This window comes from Leptinotarsa decemlineata, unplaced genomic scaffold (genome assembly GCF_025532065.1).
Source record: "Leptinotarsa decemlineata unplaced genomic scaffold, Ldec_3_MD MMD2_tig00000035_RagTag_RagTag, whole genome shotgun sequence".
NCBI classification, from domain to species: domain Eukaryota; kingdom Metazoa; phylum Arthropoda; class Insecta; order Coleoptera; family Chrysomelidae; genus Leptinotarsa; species Leptinotarsa decemlineata.
The window spans coordinates 4,347,872-4,367,714 of NW_027412540.1; the positions used below are offsets into that span (position 1 = coordinate 4,347,872).

General features: G+C 35.2%; 1 protein-coding gene and 1 pseudogene across 1 annotated transcript in view; both read left to right on the forward strand.

The window, feature by feature from the left end:
* The window catches only part of LOC111506190 (limbic system-associated membrane protein), a 1,118,878-nt gene that overhangs the window by 215,452 nt on the left and 883,583 nt on the right, over nt 1-19,843 (forward strand). The window lies entirely within an intron of this gene.
* On the forward strand, nt 19,228-19,809 carry LOC111514439 (small ribosomal subunit protein eS7-like; annotated as a pseudogene).

Genomic DNA, 19,843 nt, shown 5'->3' on the forward strand with positions numbered 1-19,843 from the left:
TCTCCTGAAGTTTGTCAAAGTACTGCTGTTTTCTCGGGTTTTGCTCCGTGTTCTGTGTATTTTCTCCCCATAACATCCATCCCTATAAATTGAGACACAGAGTTCGAACTAATCAGTCTAGTTGAAAAAACCAGACATCACCAGAAGATGGCAAATGAGACTTTGCCGAAACGTTGTGAAAATAATCCTTATGGGGAAAAAATACACAGAACACGGAGCGAAACCCGAGAAAACAGATCATCATACTTTATCCGTATGATGATCCGTATGAGAATCCTCGAGTTAACTTAACTCGATGTGTATGATCGGGGAAATTCTATCGAAAATGCTGCATTTTTCATTTGTTATACAACAATACAACTCACTACATATTATCATTCGTTTCAAGGAGATGAAAGGGTACTATTCACGGTAACTTTTCGTGAAATTTTACCTACCTGAAAGTTACTTTTCTGCATGATTCAAACATCTTTGAATAGGTTTTTTATCAAGTACAAAACACAGACAGTACAGGAAAATCTTTGAGTAGCTAATGATGTTGTATTTGAATCGCTGGAAATCAAATCCATTTGGAAAAACGTTCTCAGGAAGTTTATTCCATATAAACGCAGTTCTCCAAATGGAAGAGTTCTCAAACAGTGAAGTTCTAGGTGTACTGAGTTAAACCTGAAAACGATGAGCAGACACGGTTCGTCGCGTATCGTATTGGTGAAATCAAATGTGTGAAGTCATTTGAACACCCTCCGTGAAAGTATCTATGAAAGAATGACAAATCTCCAACCTTTCTTCGATTTTCCAGACTATCAAAGTTGCACTAATTTTGTGTCTTCAATCAGGTGGATGGCTTATTTCTGGATGAAATCCAGCAGTTTCAGGACATACATACGGACGAAGCTCCATACATGAAAACAATACTCCAGGGAAAGCTGATCTGAGCTTTATGAAGCATCAAAAGCTGCTGAGGTGTGATTTTTCTGGTTTGGAACAGTTTTTCAAGCTTCTGAGAACCAACGTTAGCAATTTCAGCGACGTGATTGTGTCAAGATATATTGGTGTCCATTTTAACACCCAACAAACCTATCGAAGTAGAAAGCGGATTGTCTGTCCTGACAGTATCGTATCCGGTTCGAACACATTTATCTCTTTGAAGAAAATTGATGCCTGGGTTTTTGTGGCCTTGAAGTGAACCTGGTTACTTTCACCCCAATTCGAATTCACCTCAAGATGTGCATCTGCAGTCGATGTTCTGGAATCCAAATAGAATGACAAGACAAGTGTGCTGTCCTCAGCAAAGCGATATATGGGATTATTGGTTTTCACCGAGAAGTCGTTGATATGTAATAAAAAGGGGAATGGAGACAAGAAGGATCCCCGGGGAACACCAGCATTGATGGTAAAAGTATTCGAGTGATATCCATTGACGTTCACTTGAAGGAAATGTTTTATCAGGAAGCTGGAGAGCCATATACATAAATGATCCGACAAACCATAGTGTCGAAGTATGACCAGCAAACCCATATGCCACATAAGGTTAAAAACCTCAGAAATATCAGTTGATTAATTTTTTTTTCAAAATAGACAAAGGTCTGTTCTATGTAAGTCTTCAGAAAACACGACATCCACTTCAGCTTATTATGTTCTAGTTCATGTAGGTCCTTATTCTTGATGATACTAAAAACTGTGTGTCTTACTTATTTTCTATTCATCACAATAGTCCCAGAATAGCCTAGTTATCATTTTTGGTTTCATCAATACCTAGATTTGGTTGTGTATAACTATACAATTGACAAGGCAATTGAATTAATTTGTAAGAAAAATTACTACTACGAAACCAAAACATAGATTTCGGAGAGAAATTAATATACGTCGATCCGAAAGTTTACTTCAAATAGTTATTCAAGGATTCCTGGAAATCCGGATGGCGGAACTCTCAATCGAAACTGAAAGAAGAAAAATCAACCATGAATCCGTTGAAACTTACACCCCAAACCAGATTCCATCAAGTTGTTTTCATACTGGCCACACCCGCTATACTCACAGACACGACAGATATCTGATTCCAGTGGCTGTGAAAAACTTTTTAGTTGAGTACCCAATTTGCAGCATCAAGCATTCAATCTATATTTTGACTTATCTTCACTCTGTGGAAACTGTGAAATTTCAAACCTAGTGATTTTTTAAATGATATCGAACTTCTCAAAGAACTTTTAGTATGTAACATATATTTTAGCCATGATCAGATCCACTCTTGTTTCTTGTCCTTTTTTTTCTGTATCAGTTATAATTGAATATAATGTATCATGTTGCTAATGACCCTCGCGGTCGATGCAACTTTTTCTTGATAAAAAAAAATCTGTGAAATCTATGATTTCAAGGTGATGAAAACTTCTCAAATAATCAACCTATTTTCTTTCATCCACAAATAATACATGTTCCATCTAATACCATCCCTCCTGCGTTTTTTTAATCTATCTTCAGTGGTTTTGCAACCCCTTATAAATCCATTTTGTTGCGCCGATGTTAGAAAGTGAATCATAATTAATTTCGACGTTGGTGTTGTACAACCAACGATTCCACGTGGGTTTCGAGCTTTATTGAAATTTGCATCGACAAATACAATTAGCTTGTTTTTACTAGCGTTTTATGTTGAGCTTGAGTGGGGTGTTAGTTCACGTTAACTGCCTGTGAGCCGTTCTGACTTCAAAGAAAATCAAATCAGAACGGTAATGGATTTCACAAAGGAATATTCAGTCAAAGAAAGAAGTGTACACACTGTCATGTTTCTAATTGATATTGAAAGTTAAAGTGGGGAACTATCTGGTCTGTTTGATATCTGGTATTTGAATAGCTTATGAGTTCGGATACTTTTCCGTGTTTGCAAGAATACGAATGTAATTTGTATTGGGAATTGAATCAACTGCTCGACAATATGTCTATTCATCAATTAGGATAATGCATGCTTTCGTCAAGGGGATTGCTACAGGTCGTGATGTTGAAATGTAAATTATATATGTTTCAGATATGAATAGTTACAGTAGATTTTCACACAAGGGTATTCTTGGAAAAGGTCCGTTATTTTTACAACAAAGTCACAATGAATTATCTGAACACAGGTACAGATAAAATACAATGAAACTTAAAAAACGTTAAAAGTGTATCACATAACATAATACAAACAACGTTAACTGAGCACGAACGATAATTTCTATCACGTTTAGGGCAAGCGCACAGACTTTTTATCGGCCGATAGTTTAGTCTGGTTGGGTTTGATGGGGGCACACTACTCAAACAAAACTTTTCGGTTCTGTGCGAGTGCCCAGACCACCAACTGAAAAGTCTGAACAGTTGTTGATGTATATAATATTTTGACGCGTTGTATTGAAAGTATTCAAGAATGTCATCGAGGAAAGCTTGTTTTCTTCTGTCTTCAGCATTCATTTCACCCCATGCAGGAACAACAATTGCATCCCATAGTTTCTTTTTAATATTAACATTAACATATTCTTTTAATGCTTTATTATATAATGCAGGTCGCTCTTCAACTTCCGCAATTATATTTTCTACTGAACATTCGGCAATATTCAACATAATCATGAAAAAAAAAATTTAATGAAAACGCAAATATATTGGAAGATGCAGTAGGTACTAGATAATATTTGATATCAGATATTAACAATGGAATGTAGAGTGGGGTGTCTGCAGGCACCGACTGTTTAGTTGGTGAGTCTGCGCACTCTCATAAACACACGGTCTGATTAGAACTCGGCCACAGTATTTTGTATACAGTAATTTCATTAAGGCTGATTTGTGGTTTGAATTTTCCTACGCGCAGACCCACGCGTCGATGTCTTAGGTCTGCGCAAACGACGAGTTTAAGACAGGCAAGCAATCAAAGCGTTTAAACACTGCTCAACATAACAAATATTCATATAAACTGCTCAAAAAAATACAGTCGATGAAAACCATGTTGGGCACCTAAGAAAATTGTACAAATGATAATTTTGCATTTGTATAATATTCAAGTAACTCAGATCATTTCGACAATGATGAACTATGTTTCAAGTAGATTTTAAAAATTCATGGGATCGGATGTGACAAAATATACTTTAATTTCAACAAGAAAAAAGACAAGATGAAGAACGAGTTTTGTTATTCATGAACCATGGTACTGTGCAAGAGCTCTCTAGGAGGAATAACGAGTCCCTGTGTGTATACAACCGTGATAGCATGGTCTGCACTGATGAGGAACACTTCAAAACGGTTCGCAGTTGGTTCCTTGTTCGAATCAGGCGAAGTCCCACTATTTGTCCCAGAGAGCTCTTGCAAAGTTGTTTCTTCAAAGTGAGAATCTTTGCAATTATGTCTGAGGCGACTTGGATTCCGAAAGGTTAACAGTCGTAAGGTATTTTTGATAGTCAAATTTACATTATATAAGAAGTTGCTGACTAATAGGACATGTTTCATTTAGAATAACTGTTTTTAATCTACGCAGCAACTTTTCGGGGTTGATTAGACATCTAGACTTGTATAGATTCAAATATCAACATTTGTCAATATATGTCGAGTTATTAGCTAAAGAAGTAGTTGTTTTCTGCCGGAAAACATATATAATGGTATAGTCAAAATGCATTTGGACTTGTCAGTGATTTTATTATCAATTTTTACTTGGATAAAAGCTGGAAGCAGCAAAACAACCTATTATCTTACAGTGTAAATAATTCATAACTTCCGACTCCGAAAACTCTCACATACATTTATAGTTAGTACATACATACAGAAAAATTATTTTTGTATGATTGAACACTACATACTTAATTACTTTTTTACTTCTTCAAGTCCTGAATAGTAACTACATAATTCAGAAAGAATAATAGGCTCTACAGATTCCTTAATCTTGAGTGATGAATTCGATTAGGAATATTTTTAATAATTGGTCCTTAATATAATCGAATCGGCAAACTCGTCCGCCATCTTGAATTCTCCAATCAATAAATGAATATGCTATATTTGGCCCCAAAAATCACTACAAAGAAATTTCGCATGGATTCGTACCATGGTTCATGAATGACAAAACACGTTCTTTATCTTGTCTTTTTTCTTGTTGAAATGAAAATATATTTTGTCACATTCGAATATGAACATCTGTCAATTCCATGAATTTTTAAAATCTACTTGAAACTTAGTTCATCATTGCCCAAATGATCTGGGTTACTTCAATATTACACAAATGCTAAATTATCATTTGTACAATTTTCTCAGGTGCCCAACATGGTTTTCATAGACTGTTTTTTTTTTGAGCAGTTTATATGAATAGTTGTTATGTTGAGCAGTGTATACACGCTTTGGTTGAGATTGTAGTAGGGAGAAATGTCATTAGTGTCAAATACGTCATCATTATAAAAAATGAAACTCCTGGACACCGACATCAAAGGGACCGACGCTGAGTGAAACTACTGTATACAGAAATACTGTGACTCGGCCGATAGTTGTCCAACTTTGTAATTGAATCAGAATTGGGAAGCCTATCCAACTTGTTTCTGAATATTCAGTCGACCAACTGAAATCGTTCAGATGTGCGGACTCACATTACGATTCTATACTAATAAGCATCCAACTAAACTATCGGCCGATAAAAAGTCTGTAGTGTACGCTTGCCCTAACATATATTAAATTGTCCTCACAGGGTTGCCACAAATCTGTTATAAATTATTTCTCAGGAATAATTTTTGTATGCTTCAATACACCCGTACTACCTATGTCTACTGTAAAGAACTAATATCATTTCTACTCGAGTTATGAAAAATCTCATGAAGTATTTTTTTTATTCATTTCATTCAAAGTCCGCAATTCTATTGACAAATTATAACTTTGAAGGGTTTACACTATGAATTTTTAATTTTATACAACTCTTATGAGCGAAAGTTACTCACTTATTCCATTGAAGAAAAATATGCCTAGTTATATTCGCGATAAATCCTTATCAGATAAAAAGATTATTAATTATTCGAAAATGTCTCCCTTTTCAATTAATTTCTGAATATATTGAATCCTACACCAAACTAATGAAATGTGTGCATGTTCAACCAACTCCTCGACAATATCTAAGAGGTGATTTTAATAATCATTCAATCCAGCTCGGGGTTCAATTGGTCGTAAATTATTCAAGGGTTTGCATACCTATCTGTTACTCCAAACTATTAAAGTTTCATTTGGCTCTTATCCTCACTTTTCGTAACGCACAAGCGCCGCATAATTTATTTAAAGAGGTTTCCACTTACAAAGATGTCACTGGAAAGCTGAACAAACTATGTTAGTCGGGTGGAATGCGAAAGATTGAAGATTTTTTCGCACTCACTAAGTCGGGGAGAATTTTGGAAATGTATGTGTTTGTTTGCTCATTGAACTAATTGTTTAGAGACAAATTGAAAAAGATGAACGTGGTTGTTTGATATTAAAGTAAACGTTGGATGAAACTGCAAGTTTCTGTACTATTAGATTTGTACTTTCCATTTGTATAACAATTTCAACTGGACTACAGCATGCGCCAAACGTGATGATGAGTCCGCCCCCATGCGCAACTCATTTTCAATGTAACCCCCGCTACAGCTTTTGAAAAACATACATATGCTCTGTACAGAGGCGTATCATTACTTATCCTCCAATGCTGTTGGGGTTTGGCAATGTCTGAATAATTTGTGTTGTATTTGTACGAATGTCATCCCCTATCAAAAAACCAGTCATCAAGAGTCAGGCACGTGAAATAATTTTTGAAGTGTTCAATTATTTCATGAAAATTATGGTATATGGTTAAAAGGAGAGTTAATCTCAAATTCACCTGTGAATTCGGTAAATACGACCGATAATGCTCCATACCATAATATTCAAATTAAGCCCCCAACACAAATTCTAGGAGGGCTAAAATGGTAGCTGCACGAAAAAAGCATTATGTTCACCCCTAACATGCTCAAACCCGAATCATACGAGTTGAACAAGGCAAATAAAAAGCATCATATTAGATACAAATTTGATAAGGTTCTGCTTGAACAAGGACACAAAGTTTTGCGACTTCCACCCCACCATCCGGATTTGAATTCCATTGAACTCATTCGTCAAACTATTAAACTATTCGCATCCAAATTTGGGATCAATATGTTTTCAAACCATCCTTCAAAATTATTAGCTTCCATGTTCTTATGATAGTCAACATTGCAGTCCTAAAGATTTTTTTAGATAATTTCAAAGAATTTGGAACCCATACGTTACCTTCTCCGCAATGCTCAATGATTAGTCGCGATCCGTTGTTTGTAGGCATGTAAAGCTTACACATTCTCGAACCATCAGTCCACCCTTTCGTAACTGTGTTGTGAGTGTTGTACCAAGTTTCGTCCAATTAGAAAATTTGCTGTTGTTCTTATCTATATTAAGTTATTTGTTCTAAGTATTTGTTATGTTCTTCCACTATTCTTCTGCTTTCCATAACTGCTTGACATTTGTTTATTATTTGAAATCTGAATCCTAGTTTCTTTATCCAATTCTGAAGAGTTATGTCACAGCAGCTCACGTTATGGCCTGAAGTATTCAATTTCTTCCTTATGATTTCAATTGTAGGTATCTCATTGCTTTTGTAACAGTCGTATATTGTTTTTTCAACGATTTTATCAGATGAACATTTGGAGGTTTTGGTAATCAAGTATCACATCGAGTCTTGCGTTCATAAATTTTGTTTTTTACTATTTTACGTATAGTTGAGGAAGGAATTTCGGTCAAATCTGATGTTGCTTGTAATAGTTTGTTTTCCTCGAAACCAAACTTGAGATGTAGATTCTTATATACATTGAAATATACTCTGTGTTTCAATATTCAAAAGGATCCGAATTTCATTCACTGGTATCTCTTTTTCGCATTGTTCACCATCGCTATTGGAATTACTACCCAGGAAAAAGTCTGCGTCGTTATCACACTCGTTATTACCATTAGTACTTGTCCAAGGACGCCACATTTTGAACAGATAGCAAAAATTTTAATTTGAATTGAAGGGGTTATATTTTTAGGAGTGATTAATTTTTTGGGAAAGAAAGTTTTTGGCTTTCTACTACTCCATCTGATACAAAAAAAAGAAGATTCTCTCATCCCTTTTTTTGTATCAGATGGAGTGGTAGAAAGCCAAAAACTTTCTTTCCCAAAAAATTTCAAGAAATTATAACTGATTATAATTATAACTAACTAATTATAAGTAATATTACACTCAAATCGCGATCAGTTCCTGAACTGAACATTGACAACACGACTCTAATAACCATCCTCGCATTCTATTCGTTACCGTAACATGCCTTCAAATTTAATTTCATGACTCTTCAGCCAATCATAATACTCGTTTAGTAAAAATCATCCAATACGAACCGCCATGTCTACAGTCCACGTGGACTAGTTGGCACCGGATTTATTTCTCTCTATTGAGATCGCCGACAGCTTTAACTATGCACAATAACGGTTACTTTGACTATAGCTACATAAAAAGTTACTTTCGTAATGAGTTCAATGAAGTTTTTCTTGAGAGCTATTTTCTCTGTTCACTACAGTCTGTTTCAATAAATGAAATTGTTCACAATATTGATAAAACAAAGTTGGTTTTCAATGCGCAGAATGGGTAAGACCCCCGCTACTATGAATACAATTTTGCAATTTCCATCCAATAAAGTTCACGGCAAATTTTATATGCTCCATTACATTCGATGCAGTAATTTCAGTGACCACTGGTATTGCCAGCTCTTTGATGGCATGCGGATTGAAATGGGCACTATTTCCAAATCTGTTACCCAATTCATAGTGTGAAAGGCGGTCTGAATGATATTTATTATAATCGTTTGATTGCAACCGGCTTTATTTGTGTTATTGACGTTTCAATGAATTAGAGTAACGATGAACATTTCAATAAATATTTCATCCTTCAGTAATGATCAATTTATTGCAGTTCTATAATTTTATCTATTATTTTATGAAAAGTGTTAAATGAGTCATGTGATCTGAAGATGGGCAATGAGATGACCGATGAAATATTTTATCAGAGAGTTGTACTTTGATATTTTACGATTTGCACAATAATTTCAAATTCGAAAACCTACGATGAATATCCAAAATTTTGTAATTGAATTCAATATTCGTATTTTAACAAAATTGTCTCTTGTTCTGATTCGAATTAAATGCAAAGAATTTATTTGAAGAATATTTTGTATTAAGGAATTCATGTTCAAAGAGTTATTTTGGCATTTCCACTTCATAATAAAAATTTCGATCACCAGAATCATTCTTCGAGTGAACTTACGGTTTTTTGATTTGTGAAAACACTCATTTTCTATCTCACATCAGAAGTGAACCGTGTTTGTTTTTCGACATTTCGGCCTCGATTTTGACGTCTTTTTTTGAAAATATAAGTACAATGAGTTTTCAATCTGCCTACTCCCCAGGTAGTATACTTCTCAAGAGTTTTGTGACTTGTCACCGGGGAATCAATTTACCTACTTTCAAGCGACGACTGTTTGGTCTGGTATTTTTGTTTCTGGAGAAATGAAGGGGCGGACGGTGAATTCATTGAATATGACCCCATCGAAATTGAGGATGACATAGTTCCATATCTCGATACGAAACTCATAAGAAGGGACGACAATATCTATATTACGTCTCGATTTACAATACCTGGTGCATCCGGAAGATTTATACATTCCAGTCTCTCCATGGTAACAAACAAAAAATCAACCTAGTATGAGGAACAGAATCTTCCTAACCGATCATTCCACTCTGCGAGCACCTAATCTATATCATTTCAATCATTCATCCAAAGTAGTTACTCACTACCCTCCACGCCTTATCAATAGGTTACTTTTCAACCAATCTATTTTCCACGCTGTGCACATGGAGGAAGACAATTTACAATGCATCCACAACAGGATTATTTCTTAATTCTACTCCATTGCTCATACTAACAAATTGTCCTACGAAGTTAAAATTTTGTTAACCTCCTTCAGATATTACTTTTGCATTTAAAAGTATTCTTGTGATCAAAAACTTCAACAATTCAGAGCTATGGTATAGTATATTCTGTTCCTTGTGAAAGTTGTAATCAGGTTCATATTGGCCAAATTGGCAGACTTCTCAGGTATTAGATTGCATCTTACAAAAGTGATATCAGAAATAGCGAAAACATGTTGACACTTGCACAACATACCATTGATTCAGACCATCGCTTTTCATATGACAAATCTACACATATTAGACCACTCCAATATAGTTCACAAAAGACTTTTCTTAGAAATGATTGGCATTAACAAAGATTTTCTAAAAAATATCACTGGAGTTTTTCCCAACAGCAAACCGTTATTTCAACACCTTGACACGTGTTTCGATCATCAAGTGATCATCTTGAAGAGAAAGATCAAACTGACTGTGCATCACAAGTAAAGTTTTTTACGCATGAATTCTAGAAAATACATAGAAGGTTTGAATATTATCCACACATACTAAATTTAGAAAAAAGAAACGAATTTCACTATCCTCATAGGACATAATAGTGATTTTCCTGAAGAAACATACCTTTATGCATTACATTCAACAATAAATGATATTACAAATTTCACTAGAGGTGATATTTTTTTCATAATAACGTGAAATTAATTTTTCTCATTTTAATTCAAATATATACAGAGCACTTAGTATTTTTTACTAGAATACATTTCAAATTTCTTTACAAACAGTTGCTGAAACTGATGGGATTTATATCATATTTATAATTCCAAAATGATTTGCTAGAGGCATTTCATCTGTGACATCTCCTCATATTGTAGTTCTATGTGTCTGTGAACATTGATCCACTACTTTTAGTTCGCTATTCTAATATTTTTGCCATGACAAATGGCAGTGACATGCCCCTTTTGGCGTCCATCAAAATGGTTGCTTCTAAATATATTGACAATTATAGGTTTCGCACAACATAACGAGTGTTTGTTGAAATTGAAACAAGTGTTTTTTGTCGTGTATCAGTAATGTTTTTGAAACTCCAAATGTGTCGCGCAGCTCTGATTATACAATCTTACTTTCAGTAAGTACTAACTCAATGATTTGAAGTGTGTTTTTCACAAATTTAATTTTCTTAACTTCAGACTACATGAAGAAGAGCTGATAAAGTCCTGAAAGTTTGAACAGAAAAAAAAGTTTCCATTTTATATCCTGGCGAAATCTTCTACATATGCTGAAATGACATGACGTTTCGGCAAGATCTTACTTGGCATATTCATGTGCTCTGCTTGGTAGCTGAATTCGAAACTGAAGTCAGTCTCCCCCCATGCCCTCTTTCGGGTTGAGTGCCCTGAGTTGAAATCTTCCCCACACGGTTACTGTGTGCAGAACATCCCATCTCCATCCACCATCATCCATCCACCCCGTTCCTCCGGAGCGGTCGTCAACTTACTAATGTGCACTTCAGCAAGATTGACATCTGACCTCTTTCAGTAAAAAATCATCCTTTAGGTGCTTTTATTTTCTAATCTGATGTTTTCTTTCATCGTAACTTTCCTAACTGAATTTTTGCATGGGGTCCTCAGAAACTAACCGGAGACAAGTGTATTTATGTCGCGAGCAAGTGTTGTTTCCCAGTGAATCTGAAAATGAACACAATTTGAAATTTGGTTAAGAAGTTTTTATACTTACTGGAGCCGCGACTCTCGTGGGTGGTCTCTGGTAAGCTTCGTTGGTCTCTTGTGTTTGTCCCTCTCTGAGAATCTGGGGTCATTCCTGTTTAGTGCATTGTGTAGATCGCTTAGCGCTGGATTGTCATGTGCTCGAATTCTGTCAAAAGTGTCTTCTGCATGTTGTCTCATATATGCGTCTATTTAGTAGATGTTCAGGTCTAGATCCAGGAATATGTACCTATTCGGTACATATCTTAGAGCGTTTACGGCGGCCCTTACGCACCCATTTATAAACCACTGGATCTGCCTTCTATATGTCGTTGCGCACTGGCCCCAGGCAGTGCGGGCATACAGGATTATTGGTCTTCATCATCAGCAGCTTCACTTTCAATGCCTTGTTGCTTCTTCGACCTATTATTGGTAATAGGTTTTGTCCGGCAGATCTCGCCATTCCTATTATCTGCCGCACGTGAGATTTGAACGTTGATTTTTGTCTAGGTTGACTCCTAGATATCTAGCTTTGTTGGTCCACGGAATCTCTTGTCCGTTGAAGGTGACGTTTCCTTCCGGGTGTACTCACCTCCGGGTAAACAGTATCGCCTGACTCTCGTCAGGGTTTATGCTGATCTTCCACAGGTTGGCCTATTTCTCTAATCTATCTGCCTGTTGCTGAAAGAATCTAGTGACGATCGCTTGGCTTGTTGATCTCGCCAGCAGAGCTGTGTAATTAGCGTAGAGCGCTATAACTTGTTGAAGTTGTTCTCCGGCTTGGGCACTACTGCTGTGTATACCGAGAAGAGGTGTGGTGAAAGGACTGCACCTTGTGGGACTCCTGCTTACAGTTATCGCATGGTTGAGAGTTATTGTCCTACTCTGCAGCGGCATCGCCTGTGAGCTAGGAAAGGCCCGATTAGTCTTACCACTTATTTCGTGTAGCCAAAATTGCTTATTTTGGCCAGGAGTCCATCATGCCAAACTCTGTCGAACGCTTTGGAGACGTCTAAGAAAATCGCTCGGATGTGGTATCCTTTGCCTAGGTTGAAACCTTCTGTCGCATAGTCTACTACCCTCAGGACTTGTGACTTTGTCGAGTGTTCTGATCTGAAACCGATCTGTTCATCTGGTCTTGTCGATGCTTGTCCATTTATACGTTACTGCAGACTGTATTTATGCCGTAGGAAGTCCTGATTGGTCAACGGTATGCCTATTTGGCGTTCTGTTCAGAATCTAAGTTGTTGAAGAAGATACTCGGCATTGAGTTATTTCATACGTGAAAAATTGATTTCTGTGAATTTATGGTAATTATTTTTTACCTGATATGTTCAGTACTCTCCTCCAGCTGCTTCAAATTCCAATTTTCTCACCGTTCCGGACTATACAGAGAATGAAATGAAAAACGTTGATGATTTCCTTGGCTCCAAAAATCCTGAATATTCTGTTGCATATGGCGCTTCACTTCGAGTTGGTGCAATTTTTCCAGTTTCACAACGGTGAGCATGTTTATATTTCACCAATTCTAGAAACTGTCTGTAAAGCAGAATACCGAAATAAACTAGCTCACATAGTTTTTGAAAAAAAAAGACCTCTTCGCTTCAGACTTATTCAATTTCAGATTTGTATTTCATACAAATACAAAATGAAAAAGAACCTGTCCTGAGGAGTAGAATAAGTATATTATGGTATTCTAGATGTTTCCCTACTATCGATCACTCTTGGAATATCCTGAAAATTTTTAGTCATAAGTCTTTGTCCGACAGTTGGACATCGTGATCTTAACGGTTATGTGCCCGGCCAGCAGTCGCCGACTTTTTCGAATTAATAACTAGTTCAATAAAAGTTCTCAAAGTGAATTTCCGTTACCGTCTGCCATCATATTTATTACCCAATATTCCTTCTTTCCGGATGAACTAATGGAATTCGTTAAATTTAATATATTTATCTTTCCGAATTATACATGGGTCAACGGTTCTTTAGTGCTTTTTCTCATATTTCATTCACTTCGAGGTATTTCTTTGATGTCCGACTGACTATCCAGCTCCACGTGATTCATTGAAAATGTTTCCATCTCATCATTTTTCGGATTGCTCTTTGAAGTCGTCCACGAAAGTATTAGGATCTCAGCAATATTTTCATTGTGGAAGAACATAATAAAGATAAATCATCCATTCACTACTCAGGTTTGTGAAACTTAAACTTTATGGTAATAATTGAACTGAAAATAATTCGAACTCATTTTTTGTTTTCCCCACCCACTATTCAATAGTTGAAGGGACATTTGATTCCACCAAGAGCGGTACGGTACATACCAGAAAAACACTGCTAATCTTTTTGAGATTCAACTCAGTATATCTCGAACTTCCCTGTTTGAAAACTCTTCCATTTGAAGAACTGTGTTTTCGTGAAATAAACTTCATAAGAACGTTTTTCCGAATTCAAGTAGCGATTCAATTCCAACGTGAATCGCTACTTTCGCTACTTTCGCAAATATAAAATGGTTCAGAAACAGATAGAAAAACGTTAAATAATGACAGTTGATAAAAATTTTGGCTGACAATGTCAAGTGGGAAAATTCTGAATGATACTCGAATCACTAGATCTTTTATTTTCTTCATCATATTTCAGTAGGTACGTGTGAATTTTGCTAAGACTATCAATATCAGTTCGTTTATTCATTGAATGTTCTTCGTTATTAATATGTATCATTTCCAAAAATATTATTTTAGTTGTATTGGTTTCTCTATTTAAATTATTTGTATTTTCAAAATTCATTTTATGATCCTCCGAATTAACATGTTCTGTTAATAAAATGAACCATTTTATATTTTATTCTCACGTTAGTAAGTTCTCCATATCTATATATTTTTTACAAGATATATAATCTTATTATTGTAGTTGTCCTGACGAAGGTGTGAAATATACCGAAAGCTTGACATATAACAAAGAGTTTTCTTTTTATCAGCCCAGCTATTGACTGCAACCTCACGTATTGAACCGATTTATACACATATATATATATATATATATATATATATATATATATAGATATATATATATATATATATATATATATATATATATATATATATATATATATATATATATATATATATATATATTTCAATATTAAATTTTACAAAAAGGATTTGAAGCTTCATATCTTTTAATAATTATCTGCGAGCGCTTTCGACAGTTGGTAGTACTGTCATCTTTTAGGCACTCCTCTAACTGAACTTGTCATCCTGTCGTCTGCCTCTTTATACGGTCAGAGCGTCTCAACTCAGTATTTCAGGTACTTTAGGTAAATTTGCCTGTATTTGTACTGCATCAGGTACTCTTCTTTGTGTTAGATCTTCTCTAGGAATGTGTATGGTTTTGTTTAATATATTGAATGTGAGGTCTTGTTGTGTTTTGATTTGTACTTGTTCCTCGATAAGTGATTTATGACTGTTAAATTTATGGATATTTATGGATGTTCAAGTTTTCCCAAATGTCCATGCGGTTTCCCTTGTTGACTTGTTTTATGAGTTTTATGTTCTCTCGAAAACCTCGCAACATATATATATATATATATATATATATATATATATATATATATATATATATATATATATATATATATATGTTTGTATGCGTCGACCGCACACTGAATACTGAGTCATAGGAAGCGAGTAAAGCCAGCGCTGTGTGTTTAAGTGAGGCAGAAAGGAAAGTCAGACATACTGGGTTCACCCTGACATAAAAAATTATCAGTTCAAAAACTATGTCATCCTGATTAACTTTCGATTTGTCAGTTTTCTAATGTATTTCTATAACACAATACTGGCACATGGTTTGGATACTGGATGACATATTCCAGTTTCCAGTATCACTTCAGCTGAAACTGAAAAATGTATAGCAAGAAGCAACAAACTACCTGAAATCTCATTCACGTTAACCGCTTGCTTCAGCTGAGTAGAAACGAGTTAGAATCTTCTTAGGCATACACAATGACAATGTTCCTTCGAAAGGATATTCCAGAAATGAGCATTACTATTGACAGGCGTTCGTGGAAATCACTAAATTAAACGCATTGTATACGAATAACATCTACTTAACTCTTCAAATACATACAGACCGTAATCGTTATACGAACGAACTTTTATTCAGAACGACATTAAGGATCTTTTGTTTCTTATGGACTGAATAAAAAGTACAATGATGATAATATTGTACTATTATTGTACTACAATGATAATATTGTACATTGTAATATTGTGATATCGTTATTGTTTATTATCTCGATTGAGCAAAATTGCCAACAAATAATAATGATGGAAAAAAAATACCGAATACAAATTCATAAAAATTGACATGATTGACATTGACAGTGAAATAATTTGAAAATTTTCAAGTAAGCATTTTTTCTGCACTGAGGTATTTTGACGATTCTCTTTCGAACTCAAACTCCATTCTCTTCTCAGCTTTCTTTTGGAGTGAAATATTAAGTAAATATTTATCTTTTGTGGAAATGAAAAGCTTCTTTCAGAAATTTCCTTCATCTGTTGAATCATACATCAATATTACGTCTTCTAGTATAATAACATTTCTAATCTATAATTAACCAGTTTTCGGGTAACAAAATGAGAGTGAACTTTAACGTTGAAAATATTGAACAACCCTTCCAAAGGCCACTTTTCCCGTGTTTTAATAATCACTTGTTCTTTGCTTCAATTAAACTAAGGAAAAGTATCTTAAATAAATGATGAGAAAATGAACGGCTTCAATTTGCAAGATGATCTCAAAAAGCTGTATATCGCCTGAAGCTTCAAAACTTTCAAGTTATTGATGAAGTTTGGAACTCGACACACTCGACTCGAAGTTCAGAGAGATCGTTTGCTATATGCTCAATCATTCAGAGTTTTTCGGGAAACATCGTTTATTGACTCTTTCCAATATTAGTCTGCCAGTTTCTGGACCGGATATAGATAAGAAATAGAATCTTATTCGTTTTGTTTTGAAGATCATATGGAGTTTTCGCAATCGAGAAATATAATACTCAGAAGTTTCCTACCAATTCATCAGTTCAATTGATGAAACACAGAAACTTTCGTACTAATATTAATGGCAGTGGTAGTCTCTACACAATTTCTATTTGAGTTATTCATTTCTCATTACACAGCAATTATTGAATTTTCGAATCGATGTTTTTTGCTTCCACCATCATTTTCTTCATGAATTTGTTTCAGATGTGAATTATTTCCCAATTTATAGATCATGATGGATGATCGCATTAATAGAATTGTGAAATGAATACGTTTACTCAAGCTTCAGTTCTGAAGTTGATAACTCACCAAAAGTATTGGACTCAAAACCGAGCCCTGTGAAACCCTGTACTATTTTGCAGAGGCGGAGATTGCTTCTTCCATAAAAAATTGGGTTCGATCAGTCGATACCAGTATTCAAACGAACTGAGTGATCCTAACCCACCTCAGTTTTCGCAAAAGACACCACTACCGAAGTAGACTGATATAGTTAGTGTCATGTCCATTTCTTTCCTCGGATCAGTAATTACCGTTGTTTTGAATTATATTGGATCTGAACACCTTGAAGAACTCTCTTCCATCTTCAATATTAGTATTTATGATTGATGACTTATTTATTTTGTGGTAATTTGTGATCACTTTGATGAAATGAATGCAAACATTTCTGTCCAATTACAACTAGTGGTAATTAGACAAAAGTGTTTCCATTCAATTCATCAAAGTGTTCAATATAAGTCGTGATCCTGTTTATATCATATTCTACGTACATATTCGATTTTTGTTTTTATTGATTCACTGAAATCGGTATGAAATAACCTGGCTGTTATCAAGTAGGAAATAGAGCAATCGGGTGGACCATATACTGGTCTGAAAATATAGAAGACAACTGGAATGAAAATATTTTAAACATAGTCTCGCAAAATAGAGTGAAATATTAATTGGAGCCATGATATGGTACTTTTTTATCCTTAATCAACGTTGCTGACCTCTTCAGTAGAGACGTTACAACATTCAAAAAACAAAAGTGAAAATTATCGAGGAGAGATACATACGTATAAGAAAATAAATATTTCGAAATAAATTGTGTAATATTAATCTTTCCCATCTACCTATACAGTAGGGTGTGGTAAACGTCTGTCGAAAAACAACTACTTCTACGGTGGATATTGAATTATTTCCGACAGACGTCCACACCCTAATGTGGAGTTAATTGGGAGAGATTATTATTTCGAAATTTATTTCAAAATATTCATTTCCTTATACGTGTGTATCTCTACTCGATAGTGTTCACTTTTGATATCTGTTATAGTTTGATATATGACATGTTCCTGAACCGCTTGGAGCTTTCTTTACGAGATGGAGTTGTTACTAGTTAACAATCTTCCTCTCAGAAATTAATCGAGTCCCAGGCACTTTGCTGTCTGGTTAGGATCTTTCCTGTACTGACGGATGGTAATACCTCGAAACCGCGGTCTGTCTGCAGGTGATCTACTTGAATAATTTCAGAACGGTCCTGCTGCTGAAAGAACGAGAAACATTTTCGAGACTAGCCTCTGTGAGGAATTTCTAATGAACGCCTGTCGGATGTAATTCAATATCCAGCGTGATCTTAGCAGAGGAAGTAGTTGTTTTTCGACAGACGTTCACCACACCCTACTGTGTAGGAAGGTGGGAGAGATTAATATTTCGAAATCAATTTCGACTCAAGTTTGTCATTATTTCAAAGAATTTTTGGTTGAAACTTCGTGGTACAACAATCATCACAATTTTGGGAAGTACTTTAAATCTTTATCTGAATCCTTCACCCCCTTCACATAAACCATTTTTATTTATTTTCTCATAATTGGGAGACATAATAATAATTGGGAGACAATACAGAATATCCAGAGAATACATCGAAGATCCTTTTCCCGGAAAAGACTTTATTCACAAAGCGACCAAAAACTATTCGTTTGTGTAACGAAAAGCTTCTATTTACCAACCGCACCTGCGTTTCATGATCGTCCAACCACAAATCTTCCTAATAGCTACTGGCTGCCTTACAGTTAGTTTCTCCGCACTTGGAAACTCTGGAAAATCTATCGTCGGCGCTGTTTCGGCAGAGTGGAATGGTTCAGCTTGAATGAATCGTTTCGGTGGTCTTTGTGTACGTAATTGTTTCGTGAATAAGAGCGCAATAGTTGAGGGAAGCATTTTACTGATGGAGATATTATATTATGTTCAGGACTAGAAAAAGACAAGTTTTCATACCTAGAGGAAAGATTAGTTGTGCAAAGGAAAAAAATTCGTGTGCGTTGTTGAACTCTTGTTGTAATTTCAAAAAAAATCATATTATACTACTCAGAAATCTTCTAAAACAAGCAGAAACAAACGGAAATTACATAAAAATTTTGTTTTTCATAATTACATATTCACTTTTAGAGAAAATATTTATCATTAGAAAGAAATGGATTTCGACAGACATACTTGGAAACTTTGTGATAACTTCACGTAATAATGTTTTTAATTTATTCCTTTTATGAACGATTGAAAAGATATCGTTGAAAATCATCAAATCCGGTGGGGCTGAGCCCGATGCTTTCGAAATACAAGTTGCTCAAGCTCTGCTTGATTTACAAATGAATTCTGACCTCAAAGCTCAGCTTAGGGAATTACACATCACTAAAGCAAGATAAATTAAGTTAAACAATGAAAAATCCTTCATCATCTATGTTCCAATGCCCAAGTTTTAACAGTTCCAGAAAGTCCAAGCAAGGCTTGTGCGTGAGCTGGAAAAGAAGTTCAGTGGTAAATATGTGGTGTTTGTAGGTGAACGAAAAATTCTTTCCAAGCCAACACGTTAAACTCGTGCTACAAATAAACAGAAACGACCAAGGTCTCGTACACTTACTTCAGTGCATGAGGCTATATTGGAAGACTTTGTGTTTCCTGCAGAAATTGTTGGTAAACGTATTCGTGTGAGGTCAGACGGCTCACAACTCATTGAAGTCCACCTTGACAAAAATCAGCAGATCACAATTGATCATGAGATGGACACATTTACATCAGTATACAAGAAACTGACGGAAAGGGAAGTTACTTTCGATTTTCCAGAACCCTATTTGTAAATTGATCTTTTGAATGTTTATTGAAATAATTATT